The sequence below is a fragment of the Chelon labrosus genome (genome assembly GCF_963514085.1).
Source record: "Chelon labrosus genome assembly, contig: SCAFFOLD_153, whole genome shotgun sequence".
In the NCBI taxonomy this organism is placed as follows: Eukaryota; Metazoa; Chordata; class Actinopteri; order Mugiliformes; family Mugilidae; genus Chelon; species Chelon labrosus.
In genome coordinates, this window is record NW_028181499.1 from 50,298 (window position 1) to 67,200 (window position 16,903).

At 42.5% G+C, this 16,903-nt stretch overlaps 1 long non-coding RNA gene across 1 annotated transcript; it reads right to left on the minus strand.

The window, feature by feature from the left end:
- Positions 1-1,263: 1,263 nt before the first annotated feature.
- On the minus strand, positions 1,264-7,052 carry LOC311509992. The gene is made up of 3 exons (XR_014699884.1): positions 6,869-7,052; positions 2,088-2,142; positions 1,264-1,608 (listed from the first exon to the last, which is right to left on the minus strand). It is a non-coding gene; the product is annotated as an uncharacterized lncRNA (long non-coding RNA).
- Between the last annotated feature and the right edge of the window lie 9,851 nt (positions 7,053-16,903).

The window sequence follows — 16,903 nt, forward strand, 5'->3', positions numbered from 1 at the left end:
GAGCCATTCAACCTTTTATTCTCTTGCCAGAGTTGATCGTTGTACAGATGATTCATTTGCTAAGAATAAATGACAATGATATGAAATTACCAAAGGTACAGGAATAAATCTATTAGAATGTAAATTATTTCAATGCATGAAGAACCAACATGAACTCACTCAGATAATGCATCCAAAGTTAACAATCAACTGGAAGGATACAGCTCCATAGCCAGGCAGCATGCTCTGGCAGACAAAGGAAAGGAAGGGCCGAGCAGAGCCTGGCTGAGGTTACTTAACACCTCAGGTGAAGTCTGTTTGGTTGATGAGTATAAGTTCCGCCCACCTGGGCCTGTGCAAGTGAGAGTATTTTCTACACTTTGTTTTAGTAGTTTTACTTGTAACTCAGTAATATTTTAACAGGGTAACTGTAATGAAAACAAATGAACTCATATTCCACCACTGCTTACTACTGTTTCATTTGGCACTGGCTGGATGCCCTTCGTCCTCCTCTGCCTCTTGCCCCAGTGAACCATTTCGACAGTGCCCTCTCTGCTTCCTGCTGGTTCACCTGTGCGCTCAGTGACTTCTTCTTCTTAACAGCCTCTGTAAAACAAATTTGGTTGACAGTATGAGCTATGAACATTAAAAAACACATTCTCTTCAAACACCATTTAGAATTAAACAATGGCCAACTTCAGGGCCATATTGGCAAAAGTATGAAGAGTATGATGGATAATCGTTATGGATTTTTAGGACAAGAAAATATTTATGAAGTACTTGAACTTCATAAAACATTTATTATAATACTCCCTCAAATCATAATATATAATAGCTTTGTGAGGTGTGTACATTCATTCATTCATTCATCATCTGTAACCTCTTGTTCCTGTTAAGGGTCGCAGGGTCTGCTGGAGCCTATCCCAGCTGTCACCGGGCGAGAGGTGGGGTACACCCTGGACAGGTCGCCAGTCCATCGCAGGGCTAAGACACAGAGACAGACAACAATTCACACTCACATGCACACCTACACACCTACCCAATTTAGAATCACCAATTAACCTAATGAGCATGTCTCTGGACGGTGGGAGGAAGCCAGAGTGAGGTGTGTACAAATAATCATAAAATAAAATGATGAACATGTTTTCACATTAAAATGCCAAAATGCACTAAAAGCAATAACTGATGCACATTAGTTGAGGCTTCAATGGTACAATGCAGGCTTCAGATTTGAAATAAAAATGTTATTTATATGTATATATTTATTTAAACTTTAGTATTATTACTAAAGTAATTAGATGAGCAGTTCTCAAAATAGTGCAGTCCAGTACAAAGAGATTCCTTGCATTTTCATCTCGTGAGACATTTTTCCTCTAATTTACTTTAATTTTTCCAACTGACGGAAATCCATCAGGGCAACAGAGAACTTGAATCCCTGCAGATGGAATGTTAACTTCTCTAACTTACTGACCATACACAACGTTGAAAAGACGCAAGTCCTTAAACCTCTTTTTCGTGACGGCCAAACATGTTATAGTCCAACGCCAGTTTGTTTGACAGAATGTATTTCATCTTTTGCCTCATTGCATCATTTACACTTGTGTCCCCTATATCCGCCACCATGGCAACCTAGGGATGAAAAAAAGGCTTACATTAATTGCTAAGACAATAAGCTAAAGTCAACTAAACATTTGAAGTTGTAGCCTTTATGTAATTTGCTGTAATGTAACACATATCATATTATTATTAGATTCTAAAATGGCATTACTTGTTAAAGGGGTGCACAAGGGTTAATACGTAAGCTTAAACAAAGAAAACTATTCCATCTAATTAAATCCAATTTTGCGTCCATCAGTCAAAACACTAGCACTGGAAAGTCTGCTGCCCCCGTTCTTTCCTTCCTCATCTTAGACACACACGCTTCCAGAATGAATGAAACTGAGCAGAGGCAGGAAGCGACTGTCCACACATCATGCACCTCATGTGGCCTGCTACAATTTTTGAGCTTGCAAGGGCAATAATATCAGAACTGAAAATGACAAATGAGCATGAACTGACAACAGATACATTGTGCATATGTGACAAACTATCAAATTCAAATTACTTACGTGTCAAAGAAGAACACTTTCCAACAGTGTGTGAACAACTGTGATCTGGACAAACCTGAATGTGACAGGAAGACAGTGGTTGAGAGAAGTCAACAGGGGGCACTTATCATTTATTTTTTTTTTGCACAGGTAAATACTGTGTGGTTAACATTCACCCACCAACTATAAAATAAATGTTCAGGTTGAATTCAGTTCAATACAATTTTAACACACTTGTAGATGAAAACTAGCCAGCCAAGAAATAGAACAATGGAAGATTTCTTATTATGTTGGGATTTGTCATATTTTTTCATATTTTTTTTTCATATTTCATAAAATATGTTAACGGAGATTCTGACACAAAGACAGTAACGCTGTAGTAACGCTGCTAACTGGTACAGCATGTAAGACGTACCTGTTAGCAAACCACGCAGACAACGGGCTAAATCTGTTAGCCTACTGTTCCACGGTAGCACACACGGCTAACAGAAAGCTACTATAAATGACAACACCACTGCAGCTATACAACAGTCTGTTAGCATACATGCTAACATACAGACACACTGAGTGACCGTTAGCCAAATAACAGCAGCATGTAGATAGATAGATAGATAGATAGACAACTTTATTGATCCCTTTGGGAGGTTCCCGTGGGGAAATTGACATCTCCATCGCATACAGCACTGTCAGACATACATGTAGGAAACAGTACAATAAGCCCAAATACCAAAACACCCAGTAAAGAATAATAATAATAGTAATAAAAATAAAAATAAATATTGTGACGACTGTACATAAATGGTTGTTGCATAAATATAGAAGTACCAGGTACATCGTTATTGCACATGTTGTAGGTTAATTAAAAAAGTCATTCAGCCCCTTTTCCTTTTTGTCCTCCTCCCCCCAAGTGAGTGGTGGTTGTACAGCTTGATGGCATGGGGGACAAAGGAGTTCCTCAGTCTGTTAGTCCTGCACCTTGGGAGGAGCAGCCTCTCGCTGAAGGTGCTTCTCTGGCTGCTGATGGTCGTGTGCAGAGGGTGACTGGCATTGTCCAGGATACTTGTTAGTTTTTTAAGTGTCCTGCTCTCTGCTCCAGTAGCCAGAGGGTCCAGCCTCGTGCCAACCACAGAGCCAGCCCGCCTGATCAGCTTCTCCAACCTGGAGAGGTCTGCCTTTGAGGTACTCCCACCCCAGCACACCACAGCGTAGGACAGAACGCTGGCGACCACAGACTGGTAGAAGATCCCCAGGAGCTTCTTGCAGATGTTGACGGATCTTAACCTCCTCAAGAAGTACATCCTGCTCTGGGCCTTCTTGTACAGCTGCCCCGTGTTGCTTGTCCAGTCCAGCTTGCTGTCTAGCCACAGCCCAAGATATTTATAGGTCTGCACGACCTCCACCTCCTCCGCTCCTATCAGAACTGGTCTGGGGTTGGGTCTGTCCCTCCCAAAGTCAATGACCAGTTCCTTAGTCTTTGAGGTGTTGAGCTGTAGGCTGTTTTTGTGGCTCCAGACCACAAAATCCCTCACCAGGCTCCTGTACTCCTCTTCTTCGTCGCCACTGATACACCCCATGATGGCCGTGTCATCTGCAAACTTCTGGATGTGACACGTGTCTGAGTTGTAGCAGAAGTCCGCGGTGTACAGGGTGAAGAGGATAGGGGAAAGTACAGTCCCCTGTGGAGCTCCAGTGCTGCTAACCACAGTGTCAGACGTGATGTCCTTCAGCCTGACGTACTGTGGTCTATCGGTGAGGTAGCTGGAAATCCAAGCAACCAGGCAGGGGTCCACTCGCATTCTGGAGAGTTTTTCCTGTAGTACAAGGGGCTGGATGGTGTTGAAGGCACTTGAAAAGTCCAGGAAGGTAATCCTGACAGTGCCTTTTCCCTTGTCCAGATGCGAGTGGGCTCTGTGTAAGAGGTAGAGGATGGCATCCTCTACACCAACCTCTGCCCGGTAGGCAAACTGTAGAGGGTCCTCAGCGTGCAGCACCTGGGGTCTGAGGAGCTTGAGGAAGAGCCGCTCCAGCGTCTTCATCAGATGTGATGTGAGTGCCACCGGTCGGAAGTCATTCAGCTCTCCGGGCCGGTTCCTCTTGGGGACAGGAACGATGCATGAAGTCTTCCAGAGGGTGGGCACTCTCCCGAGTTGCAGGCTCAGGTTGAAGATACGTTGTAGCGGCTCCCCGAGTTCAGCAGCGCAGGTCTTCAGAAGCCGTGGACACACCATGTCGGGTCCTGCTGCCTTCCTGGGTCGGAGCTTCCTCAGTTCACCCCTCACTTGGTCAGCCGTGAAGCAGGGGGGGGGGGGGGGGGCTGTGAGGAGGATAGGTGGGTTGGGGGGCTGTCCAGCTCCCGTGGAAGAGGAGGGGAGAGTTGGGGGATGCTGTGCAAGAGAGGTGGGGGTGGGAGGGCACGGTGGTGGGATGGCTGCGGCAGCTGGGGGGGGAGGAGAGGAGGGGGGGCTGCTGGTGTCTGTGGGTGAAGATGTGTTGGGGGGAGGGCAGGCTACAGTAACGGTGGGGAGTGGAGTGTTTTCACTGAACCTATTGAAAAACATGTTCAGGTCGTTGGCTCTCTCTACACTTCCCCCCTCTGTGCTGGTCCTTGCTTTGTGTCCTGTGATGGTTCTGACACCTTCACAGACGTCCCTCATGTTGTTCTCCCTCAGCTTCTGCTCCACCTTCTTCCTGTAGCAGTCCTTTGCTTCCCTCAGGCATCGTTTCACCTCCCTCTGTGCTGCTTTCATCTCCTCCTTGTCTTTGGTCCTGAAGGCCTTCTTCTTCTGGTTGAGGACAGCCTTGGCTCCCTGTGTTACCCATGGTTTGTTGTTTGGGTAACACCGAACAGTCTTGGTGGGGGCGACCACATCTGCACAGAAGTTGAGATAGTCTGTGATGCAGTGAGTCATCCCTCTATGTCCTCGTCATGTACACCCAGCAGTACATCCCAGTCCGTGGTGCTATAGCAGTCTCTCAGGGCCTCCTCTGCTTCAGGAGTCCATCTCCTGATGGAACGAGTGGAGACAGCCTGCCTTTGGACCAGGGGTGTGTACTGGGGCTGTATGTACACCAGGTTGTGATCTGACTTGCCCAGTGGGGGCAGGGCGGTGACTCTGTATGCCTCCTTCACGTTGGTATACAGTAAGTCCATAGTCCTGTTCTTCCTGGTGGGGCAGTTTACAACCTGGTGGAAGGTAGCCAGGGTGGAGTCCAGGGTGACATGATTAAAGTCTCCAGAAATTATTATGAAGGCATCAGAATGTTGCATCTGCAGCCGTGCTGTGACGCTGTGTATTTTCTCACAGGCAGCGGCTGCTTCCGCCCTCGGAGGGATGTAAACACAGATGGAGATCACGTGACTGAACTCCCTGGGCAGATAATATGGCCGCAGGCTAACGGCTAACAGCTCCAGATTAGGGCAACACCAGGGGCGTTTCTAGACTTTAAGGACAACCTGGGCTTAGCCCGGCTGGACCGTATGTAAATTTAAAGATTAACTGAGGGGGGGGTTCATTCATAATATATATATATATATATATATATATATATATATATAGTCATATTAGTCATATTAATTGTCATATTAATAGTTGTTACAGTGTTAAAAGCTCTATCCATCTTTGTTTTTATTTTTATCAAGAAAAGTTGGTGCACTGCACCTTTAGAAAAATAGCGCTGTCTCTTTAAGAAAGACGGTAGTCTTGAGTTGTTGCGTGGCTGTGGATGTGTGCCTCTGAACTGTGGGCATGTTGCAACTATAAAGTAAAAATAAAGATGAACATTTGTCTTGCTGTTTGTTTTGGAGTTGCAACAGATAAATGTTTTAGACTAACATCTAAAAAAAAAAAAAAATTCGGCGGCACGCGATCTACCCGCACTACCTTCGCGATCTACCGGTCGATCGCGATCTACCGGTCGATCGCGATCGACATAATGAGCACCCCTGCATAGATCATCTCGTCGTTTCTCTTCTCAAAAAATTCTCAAATTCTCTTCAAACGCCGTCCTGCTGTCCTCAGATGTATGACTGGATAGCACCAGGTGCAGCCATCATCATCATCATCATTATTTATTTATTTATTTTTTTTTATGATTTTTTTTTTTATGGTCAAATGAGCGGGCCGCCACAGTCTCGTTAATTAATGGGAAACACTGGTAGACAACAGAATACATTAGACTGCCCAAATTATTTATTATTGAATTACTAGGTCCATACACGTTTAAGTGTGAGGTTGCATGTAATGTATCATTAAGCAAATGTTCTGCCATGTCTCGTCTGCTTTCTCAACGTAGCCTACTGCAACCTATGACGCTGAACTACCAAGTGACTAGTTGACAGCAGTAACGTTACTTGAGAGCACAGATCCACTGATCTCAGACCAGACCGCGAAGTGCCTCTGCCCTCTCCACCCACCCCCCGCCCCGCCCCGCCCGGCCCGGCCCGTTCTGTTTCTCCTTGTCAGTTTAGTGTTCGGGATTCCTTGTTCTAACAGGCTACGAGGGATAGAACGCACAACGAAAAAAAAAAGTTAAATAACAATTTTGGCTACCCGGGCTGAGCTCAATTTTCCCCGGGCTGAAGCCCCGGTAAAATCGGCTGGTGACGCCCCTGGGCAACACCACGCTGTCTTGACTGTGACATGGCCAGGGTTACACCAACGGTTGTTGATGTAGATGATGAGTCCCCCACGCCTTCGTGTCCCTGTCGGCTCTTACTGCTGTAAATCCCCGCAGATCCACGTTAGCATCCGGTACGCTATCGGTTAGCCATGTCTCCGTCAGAATGAACAAGGTGCACTCACGGTAAATCTGCTGGTTCTCCAGAGCGGACAGCTCGTCCATCTTGTTCGGCAGCGAGTTGACGTTCCCCATAATCACGGAGGGAAGCGATGGTTTATAACGCCTCCGATTGTCCGCTAGCCTAGCCTTTAGCTTAGCCCCGGCTTTGCAGCCCCGGTATCTCCTCCGCAACTCCGCTGGGATGTTGTGCCTCTCTCCGTGCGTGCTCTTCCTGAGAGCCAGCAAAACCTCTCTAGAATAAGCGAGAGAGCTGTCTCTAATGTGGGAAACCACCGTATCCATAGGATACATAGTAAAACAATCCGAAGATAAAAAGAAAAAGAGAAAAGGAGAGAAAACTTGAAAAAAAGCTTGAAAACGGGAACAGTGCTGCTCCTCTGATTGAGTTTGACGTCACTGTCCTAAACAATCAATCAAACCACAATAGTCTAATAAAATAAGCTATGTCCATGCACTGACATCTTCTGGTAAACACACAACCATATAGGTAATCAATCATAATAATGTCCCATACCGGATCAGTCTTTTTAAAAGGCGCGGGTTGTGTCTGTCTCTAAATAATAAATGGTCGGCAGAGAAACGAAACTTAACGTTGTGAGTGAATTAATAGCCTCTGCATCCACTCCACATACATTTTAGATCATAAGAAGATAAAATATTATTTCGTAGTAGTGACCCTCATTCTTTCTTTCTTTTTCTTTTTTTTTTTGTTGCAGTTTAATTTTTAGCTTCAGGTTTAGGCTTATGTAGATACTTGATATGATTTTCAGTGGCTATGTATCACAACTGATAAATGCAATAACAGGTGACTGTAATAATCCTTTATCAGGTGTTTACTATGCTTTATTATGTCTCAGTGAATGTACTGGAAACACTTTCTTTCGGAAACGGGCCATTTTGGGTCCAGTGACTCAAGTGACTCAAGTGACTCGCAAAACCCGGCTCATACAAGTGAGTGATTCAGACCGATCCGAATCCCTCAACAGATCCGGGTTTTACACTACTACTGTGTACTGCTGCTCCTTACTGCTGTAGGAGCCGTTCAGAAGACATTCAAAATAAAAGCGCGCAGTGTGACCGTTATGTACACGCAGTAGCGGTTTTAGGCACGGGCGAACCGGGCAGCCGCCCGGGGCGGCATTTTTTCGTTACACAAGGGGGGCGGCACGAGCAGTTGGAAAAAAATAAAATAAAATAAACAAATAAATCTGCGCCGCTACGTGGTTTTCTATTATCTGTCATATCTGTGTAGGGAATTGGCAAATTGTCGCCCCCTGCAGCTACAGTCGCCCCTACTGCTGAGAAGGTGCCGTGAACAGAAGCTGTGTGTGAGAAAGGGAAAGAGGAGGAGGGCGCAGGGGACAGTTCGAGCACAGATGCGCCCTAAGCAGGGAGAGCTCTGGGTCTCTCCCAAATTGAACGGACGGGGGGGTCCACTGTATAAAAGTTAGTAACACCTTCACTTTCTTCCATGTAACGCACATTTCATTCATAATAATAAATACAGGCCTATCATTCATGCACGTTTTGGTTTTTATGAATTGTGTGAAATGGCCAAATAAAAATAGGTTAAATAAAAAATAGGTAAAATAGGTGGTCACCAAGGTGAATTGGTTTAGTCTTGACTTCTGGTCGTGAGTGACAGCGCTGGAGGATGGAAATCTGTTGATTGTCGAGTGTCAAATAAACGAGATGGACAGAAAAAGAAAAGATAAAGGTCTGCTATGTTCTCTCTGTATGATTAAAGTATCCATGTCATGAATGAAGGGCTAATGTTAATTGGTGGTAAACGTTTGTTAGCCTTTTTACTATGATGCTTGCTTATACAACAGTAATTCGTCTTAACAAACACCAGATCTAATTTCACCATAAGATTGTGCTTTGCAACAAAACTGTTCCAAGTTCAGTTCTTATTTATTTCCATCACGTTGGGTCCTGTAATTAGCCAACGAAATTTTATATCTGTAGGTAGTTTCAAAGATGAATATTTGCCATTTGCTACAACTCTATTTCATGTCAAAACATTGTTTAACCAACCAAAAGTGTGCCAAGCATAGAATTGGAGGCAGTAACCAAGGAGCTAATTGTTCCTCCCTGAAAGATAGATTAATATAGCGTCTAATGACAGACACTTAGAGTCTAAGGACATATTTATTATTTAAATTTGCAATTCATGGATGCTCTTTTCTTTAAGCGCGCACGTGCCGGGGGGGGGGGGGGGGGGGGGGGCGCTCGGAGGTGGTCTCGCCCGGGGCGCAATTCACTGTAGAACCGCCACTGTGTACACGTGACCGAACTCGAATGGGGGGGGGGGGGGGGCTGAACAATTAAATTTAAAGCAAAAACCTTGTGCCCTGAAAAATTACTAATTTTTAATTTAAAAATAGACTTTATTAATATTATTTTGTTATTCAATATATATACATAGAATAATATTTTGTTTTATTCTGAACTGAGAATATTTGTCATGCATGTCCATGTATCATCAACATGTCTGTATTAACATTAATTAGGATTATGAAAGAAGATGCAAACAATAAACAGAACAGAGTTCAGCAAAAAAACTAAACAAAAAAAAAAACACCTAAAAACAGCATTACAAAGCTGTTTAACCTTTGGCCAGTATAGCACTACTAGAACATAAATGACATTTTTCCCCTCGGTCATGCAACTAAAGTGGGGCAACATGGGTCCCACCCCATGCCTGCTTTGCCCACTTACATCCCCTTTGGGGCCCATAGAGTAGGCCCACGTGGGCTTACCATGTGGGACCCATGTTACTGAAACCCGGTTCCCCCCCATGCCCCCTTTGCCGACTCATATCCCCTATGGGACCCATATGGTCAGCCCACTTGGGCTTCCTATATAGGACCCATGTTACTGAAACCATATGGGGCCCAGACAATTTGCCCAGTTCAAGCCCATGCCCACTCTGTACCCATGCTGCCCATTTGTAACCCATATGGGGACCACGTGTGCATGTTGGCTGGGCAGCAGCCCTAGTAGGAGCACTTCGAGGTTGTCGCATAGACAGTAAAAGATAGGGTTGTCGGGTGAGACGACTCAACGTTGTCGGAGAAGGTAAGTTTGTGATGTATAACAAACGAACGATCATCATCATCAAGTTTTATTAAATGAATTAAAATCTTCATAAATCCAGGCTGAGTTTGCCACGTTTAGCAGACAGATAGCTCGCAGACAAGCAGCCCGTTATCACACAGCCTAGGCTATTTTTTAGGCATTAGGCAAACTAAGCTACATGTCTGCTGATAGTTAGTTTCTCACATTTCGTTTTAGCAAGAAGAATGAATGATGGAAGTAATGCATCACATTAATTATTTTATTCAAAATGGTTAAATGCCTAAATCCATAGGTGCTGAAACCGTGGGTGCTCCGGTGCTCGAGCACCCACGGAAAATACTGAGCACCCACATGTGCCAGACAGGTGGCATTGATTCTTAATTTCCCACGAAGCTGATCGCGTTTAGTTCAACCTTTCATGTCCAATCCTATCTGTGTTTGTGAAGAGTGGGCTGTCCTGAAAAATAGCCTACTTTACGGCTTTAGTATCGAGTCTATGCGTGTGTGTTCGTGTCGGCCGCTGTCCATTTGCTAAGCTTCTGAAATGCGAAACGGCTGTTTTGTTTTTTAAAGGGCGTGCGCTCATGAGCACCCACGGAGGAAAACATAAATCGGCGCCTATGGCTAAATCCTATCACTATTTTTGGTATTGTTTGAAGCCAAGATGCCCACCGAAAAAAGGCGGATTGAGGAGAGGGAGAGACAATTAAGGCAGGCAGCAAAGGGCAGCACATCACTGCAGGGTTGGCTGCGAAAAAGCCAACCAGCAGGTGAGACACAGAGAATCTGCACTGTGATAAAGATGACATGACACTGTGTAGGCGAATTGATTGATTAATCAGACTCATATTTTAGCCTACTAATGGCAATGTTTCATAATTACATTACATTTAAGATGAGGAGCAGTCACAACTATGTGAGGAAAATGTGGACCACCAGGAGGACGAGGCACATAGGGCAGGTACGCCTAAGTGATGATCACCAAATATGAGATGAGAGGACCATGCTAGAAAGTACAGGGTTAAAAAGCTGCATGCTAAATAATTGTAATCTATAAAAACATAGGCTATTTTAGAAGTCATTTCAAAGATCTTGCCTGAGCAGAACATAAATACCACTAGTGGGCATTAAAATAATAATGATAATGGCAATAACAATATGTAAATGGGCAGATGATGACCCCAGTGCATCAGCTGCATTCAGAGAGCCAGAGCCAATCCCAGATGACATCAGGACAGAGTGGCAAAATAGGCTTTGTGTATATATATTTTTTTTTTTGACAATCTTTATTTATTTTTCGATTTAAACAATACAACATTAAATATGTAAAGAAAAAAAAAAAGAAAAGCAAAGAAACAGAGCCTGTGTGAATTACGTTAATGTTAAACCAAACCGGTTAATTATGTTTTCCCTTGTATGACAACCATTTTTCACTCCGTTTTAAAAAAACATCCTCTTTCAATCTCAGTTTATATGTAAGGTGTTCCATCTGTAGTATATCCTCTATAATGGACGTCCACTGTTTGTGACTTGGAGTGTCAGGCTTAAGCCAGTTCTTAGTGATGGTCTTCTTCCCAGCAACCAAAAGAATTCTGGTTAAGTATTGATCACCCGCATGTACCATGCCCTCCAAATGACCAAGGTATAGAACTAAACAAGATTTGGGAATCACATACCCCAGAACATCACAAATAACCAAATGAACATTCTCCCAGAAAGGTTGTATTTTGATGCATTTCCAAAAGATGTGTGTGTGGTCCGCATCCACATGGTTACATAATCTCCAACATGGTTGCTGTGCATTTGTCAGCTTACTTTTAATTTTAGGCGTAATGAAGTATCGAATCACATTCTTCCAGCTAAACTCCCTCCATTTCAAAGACTGTGTTGTAGTTTGGTGCATTTTCCACATATCCAACCATATCCCCTCTGGAATCCCTACACCTAACTCCCTTTCCCATCTGGCTCTAATATATAATGTTGAGTCTGTTTTAGAATCCATTAAACATCTATACAAAACCGCCACCGCCTTTGGAATAGCTTGACTGTAACCTTTTACAAGTATTTTTATTATGGGGTGTATTTTGTCTTCAGTTGTTTTGATACTTTTATTATAATAGTCCCTCATTTGTAAATATCTGAATAAGTCCTGATTCGTTAGATCATGTGTATTCTTTAGTTCTTGAAAGCTTTTAATTTCTCCTTTTTTAACAGTTGTGCATATAGCTGTAATTCCTTTTTCTATCCATTGATTGAATCTAGCATCATGTTTTCTAGGCACAAATTTTTCATCAAATGCAATCCACTTTAATAGTCCAATTTCCTTTCCTATTTTTAATTGTTTCACTGTAGCATACCATATATTTAAAGTAAAGGATATCACTGGGTTGAAATTCTCTTCATCTTTTATATAATTGGGAGTCTCTGTTTCTCCAATACTTGTTTGAATTGGGTATTTTAATGCAGACATTTCAATGTCTTTCCATCGAGATATGTATCCCACATCACACCAGTAGATTAGCTGTCGCAGTTGTGCAGCACGAAAATATTCTTTTAGGTTTGGGAGTGCCAATCCCCCTTTGTCTTTAGATAATTGCAATGTGGCATATCGTATTCTGGGCCGTTTACCTCCCCATACAAATCTCGAAATGCACTTATCCCATTTAAAAAACTGGTCTTTCAATATATCAACAGGTAAGGATAGAAACAAATATAGCAGACGTGGTAGAATGTTCATTTTTACCACATTTACCCTGTCAGTTAATCCTAACGGGTAAGTGTTCCATCTATCAATATCTCTCCTTATGTTTTTGTCAATGTGTTCATAGTTACTGCTATATATTTTAGAGAGATCTTTGGTTATATTAATTCCCAAGTATTTGATTAGTTTTGCTTCCCAATTTATCTGCGATTCCTTAAGTTCTTGGTTTGGTGAGCAGTTGAGCATGAGAATTTGAGTTTTAGGTATATTAACTTTATAGCCAGAATAAATACCAAATCTGTCAAGAAGTTGTGTAAGCTGTTTGAATGAGTTTGCTGGATTTTTTAAATATATCATAATGTCATCCGCAAACAAACTTATTACATGTTCTTGTTTATTGATTTCTATGCCTTCTATTGAACCATTCTGTCTGATCATCTGGGCCAATGGCTCAATATATAAGGCAAACAGCGTGGGACTAAGACAGCAGCCCTGTCTGGTTCCTCTCTCCAAGACAAATCTTTCTGACAGAGAGCCATTGACTTTTACCCTAGCTGTAGGCTTGTTATAGATAGACCTGATGCACTGAACTGACTTTGAGTTAAATCCAAATTTTGCCAAAGTTAAATATAAGAATTCCCAGTTAACTCTATCGAAAGCTTTTTCCGCATCTAAGCTGATCAAAGCCGCTTGTATGTTGTCTTTATGTATTTTATGTATAATATGCATTGTTCTTCTAATATTATCTTGCGTTTGTCTATCCCTAACAAACCCACTTTGATCCTCATCTATTAAGTCTGGTACAAATGATTGGAGTCTATTTGATAGAATTGAGGTGTACAATTTATAATCTACATTTAGAACTGAAATCGGTCTATAATTTTGACAATACTCCCTGTCTTTAGAGGGTTTGGGGAGTACTGTAATGATTGCTTCAGTCCACGAGGGGGGTATTCTATCATAAGTCATAGTCCAATTAAACGTAGTGTGGAGCAGTGGTGTTAGTTCTTCGCTAAATTTCTTATACCACTCAGAAGGAAATCCATCACTACCAGGTGCCTTGCTTGATTTTAATTTTTGTATAGCCTTCCGGATTTCATCTGTTGTTATCTTAGCTGTAATCTGTTCATTTTGTTTAGTGCCTATCGAGGGCAGGTCCAGAGAGTCAAGGAAGGTTCTTATTTCATTCTGGTCTAAAGTCGATGGCTCGGAATATAGCTCTTTGTAATAATTTCTAAAAATGTTTTCAATTTCTTTTGGTTTACATTCAGGCTGGTTTGTTTTTGGGTCGTGTATTTTATTAACTGTGGTTTCTGTCTGTTGTTTCCGTAAGCGTCTTGCTAACAATTTCATTGCTTTGGAACCTGATTCATAGTAGTTTTGTTTTAAATATCTTGCTTTTGTTTCTGTCTCATATTGAAGTAAGTTATTAATTTCCTTTCTCACTTCGTTCATTCGTTGTTTGTGCTTTGGTTCAACTTTTTCTCTTCCCTTATGCTTCTGTTCCAGTTGTCTCAATTCTGTTATATACATTTTATACCGTTTTATCCTTTCTCTTTTGATATTACTTGTAATTGCAATCAATTTTCCACGTATCACAGCTTTTAAAGCGTCCCATAATATAGCAGGGTCTGTTTCGCCATTATTGTTTTCATCCAGGTAAGTTCGTATATCCGCCCTAATTTGTTCAACTACTGATTCATTATTTAATATCCCCACATTCAATCTCCATATTGTATCTCTCTGTCTACATTTCAAGTGAATCTTAAGATAGATGGCATTATGGTCAGACACATCTGCTACTCCAATCCAACAATCTTTAATTTTATCTCTATTTTCTTGCTGCATGAAAAAATAGTCAATTCTGGAATACACCGAGTGTGTTTTTGAGTAATGACTAAAATCTCTCTGCAGTGGATGTAGATCTCTCCACACATCAAAAAATCCCATCTCCTCCCATGCATTTCTGACCAGTTTTGTAATCGGTTTCTTATTTCTCTTAAAACTAGATGTATCCTTATCATAATCCATCACCACATTAAGATCACCCCCACATATACAAATGCCCTCTGATTCTAATGCAATGGTGTCAAACAAAGATTTGAAAAATTCCTTATTACTCTCAGGTGGGGCGTAAATGTTGACCAGCGTTATCATTGTTTGGCCCATCATCCCTTTTACTATAATATAAGTTCCCTCTTTGTCTTTTATTTCCTTTTGGCACTCAAAATTGGTTGCTTTAGACATCAATATCGCTACTCCTCTTTTCCGACCACTGGGGTGTGAACTATAGTAAGTATTTTTGAATCCAAATTTCTTTAGTTTCTCATGTTCTGCTTTTGATAGATGAGTTTCTTGTAGAAAATGTATCTGTGTTTTTTCTTTTTTAAGTTTGGTCATTATTTTAGCTCTTTTGACTGGGTTTCCTAAGCCGTTGACATTTAAAGAAAGAACTTTAAGTTCTCCCTGTTTGGTGTCCATAAACTATCTTAGTTGTCTTAACTTCGTAAATATTCATCCACAGGCTTTCAGTTAAACATACATGAACGAGTAGCACTTTCGAAAACTGTTCAGTGCTTATTCGAACTATATACAAAAAAAGTGACCTCCACAAAGAGATGTCAACAACCCTGAACTTCTGCTGACACTCTTGTTGTTTTGAGGGGGAAAGCCTCTCACAAAGAAAGGGCCCCCACCCAGTAATGAGATTCAATCCAAACAGGATTAATATTCTCATACCAGTCCTCGCAGCTGCGTATCAGTCCTGAAGCCAACAGTCCATTTATCTATAACCCATCATAGCTAACTGTATACTGCTGTATTTTAAACCTCCTTCAACCTTGGTGAGCAAAAAACTTTTCATATTTGTTTTAACTCTGGTTAACAGTGAAACAAATACTTAGCCGGTGTTATTTCCCCTCAGATGAAAGTCATGCAGTCTTTCACGCGCGCGTCTGCCGGCCTCCCCGCTGCGTCCGCTCCCGGTCTGTGTCCATGTCGCGGTTCCAGCTGATTGTAGCCTCTTAACGATTGCGGATCCTCCGGTGCTGGGCCCCGTGTTTTCCACGTCGTATCCTCTCTCCCGCAGGTCTCTGGTTGCCTCGTCTGCACTGCCATAGGTTTTCACCCCGCTGGACCAGTGGATGCGCATCCTGTTGAGAGGTGTCTGAAAGCGGATGCCTTCTTTCTTCAGGATCTTTTTGACGTTAGAATACGCTTTGCGTTGTTGCAGTGTCCTTTCTGAGTAATCGTGATCAAAGTAGATTCTGTTTCCTCCGAAGGTGATCGTTTTCTTCTCCCATGCTTTTTTCAATATCATCTCCTTTACTGTAAACTGCTGGAAGTTAATGATGATCGATCTGGGTGCTTGGCCCGTTTTTGGTTTTGGAGCCAAGGCTCGGTGAGCACGCTGAATCTGCAGGTCCGAGTTTATGGAAAATTCCTCACGGAGCCATTTATCCATGAACTGTGCGACCGAGTCGTGTTTGGACTCTTCTTCCTCATGTATGCCATACACCCTTAAATTATTTCGACGGGACCGCGATTCTAAATTGTCTAGTTTGTCCATTATCATTTTCTGTTCTCGCATTATGTCCTGTAGTGCGCCGTTTGCTTCGTAACTCCACGACTCCAGCTCTTCTGTGCGTGTCAGAGCAGCGCTTATCTTCTCATCGTGTTCGCTGATATCCGTGGTTATTTTAGCAAACTTTTGATCGATGTCTCCCTTAAGTTCTGTCAGATCGTTTCTCATTTGTGTTGTGATTTCGTCTTTGAATGTTTTTAGGTCCGTCTTCATTTCGTTTTGCAGAACTTGAATTTGCTTGCTAATGCCGTCCAGGCTGCTTTGAAACGAGGCCATATTAGCTTCAGGTGTTAGCTCACTCTCGTTAGTTGATCGATGTTTCACTTTACCTTGGATGTCCGGGTTTTTTTTATTCTTTGTTTTTGTTGGCACTCCGCTCATATTCACAATTTAGACTTTCGTCGTCGTGTGTTTCGAGTTTTAGCGGAGTGTTTTAGGTTGGCATGCAGGAGCTCTTGTCTCACACGTCCATGCTGCTCTACCGTCCCACCGGAAGTCCCTGTGTATATATATTTTAATAAAGACCCTGTTATTCTCAGTCCTTCATATAGCCCGTGAGTTTTTTTTTTGTTTGTTTGTTGTTGGGGGGGGGCTTTTTTAAGGTCAGAGCAACTGCCCCTCAAAATTCCTGTGCACGTCCCTGCCTCATTCTGCCAGTTACTGTTGCTGGTG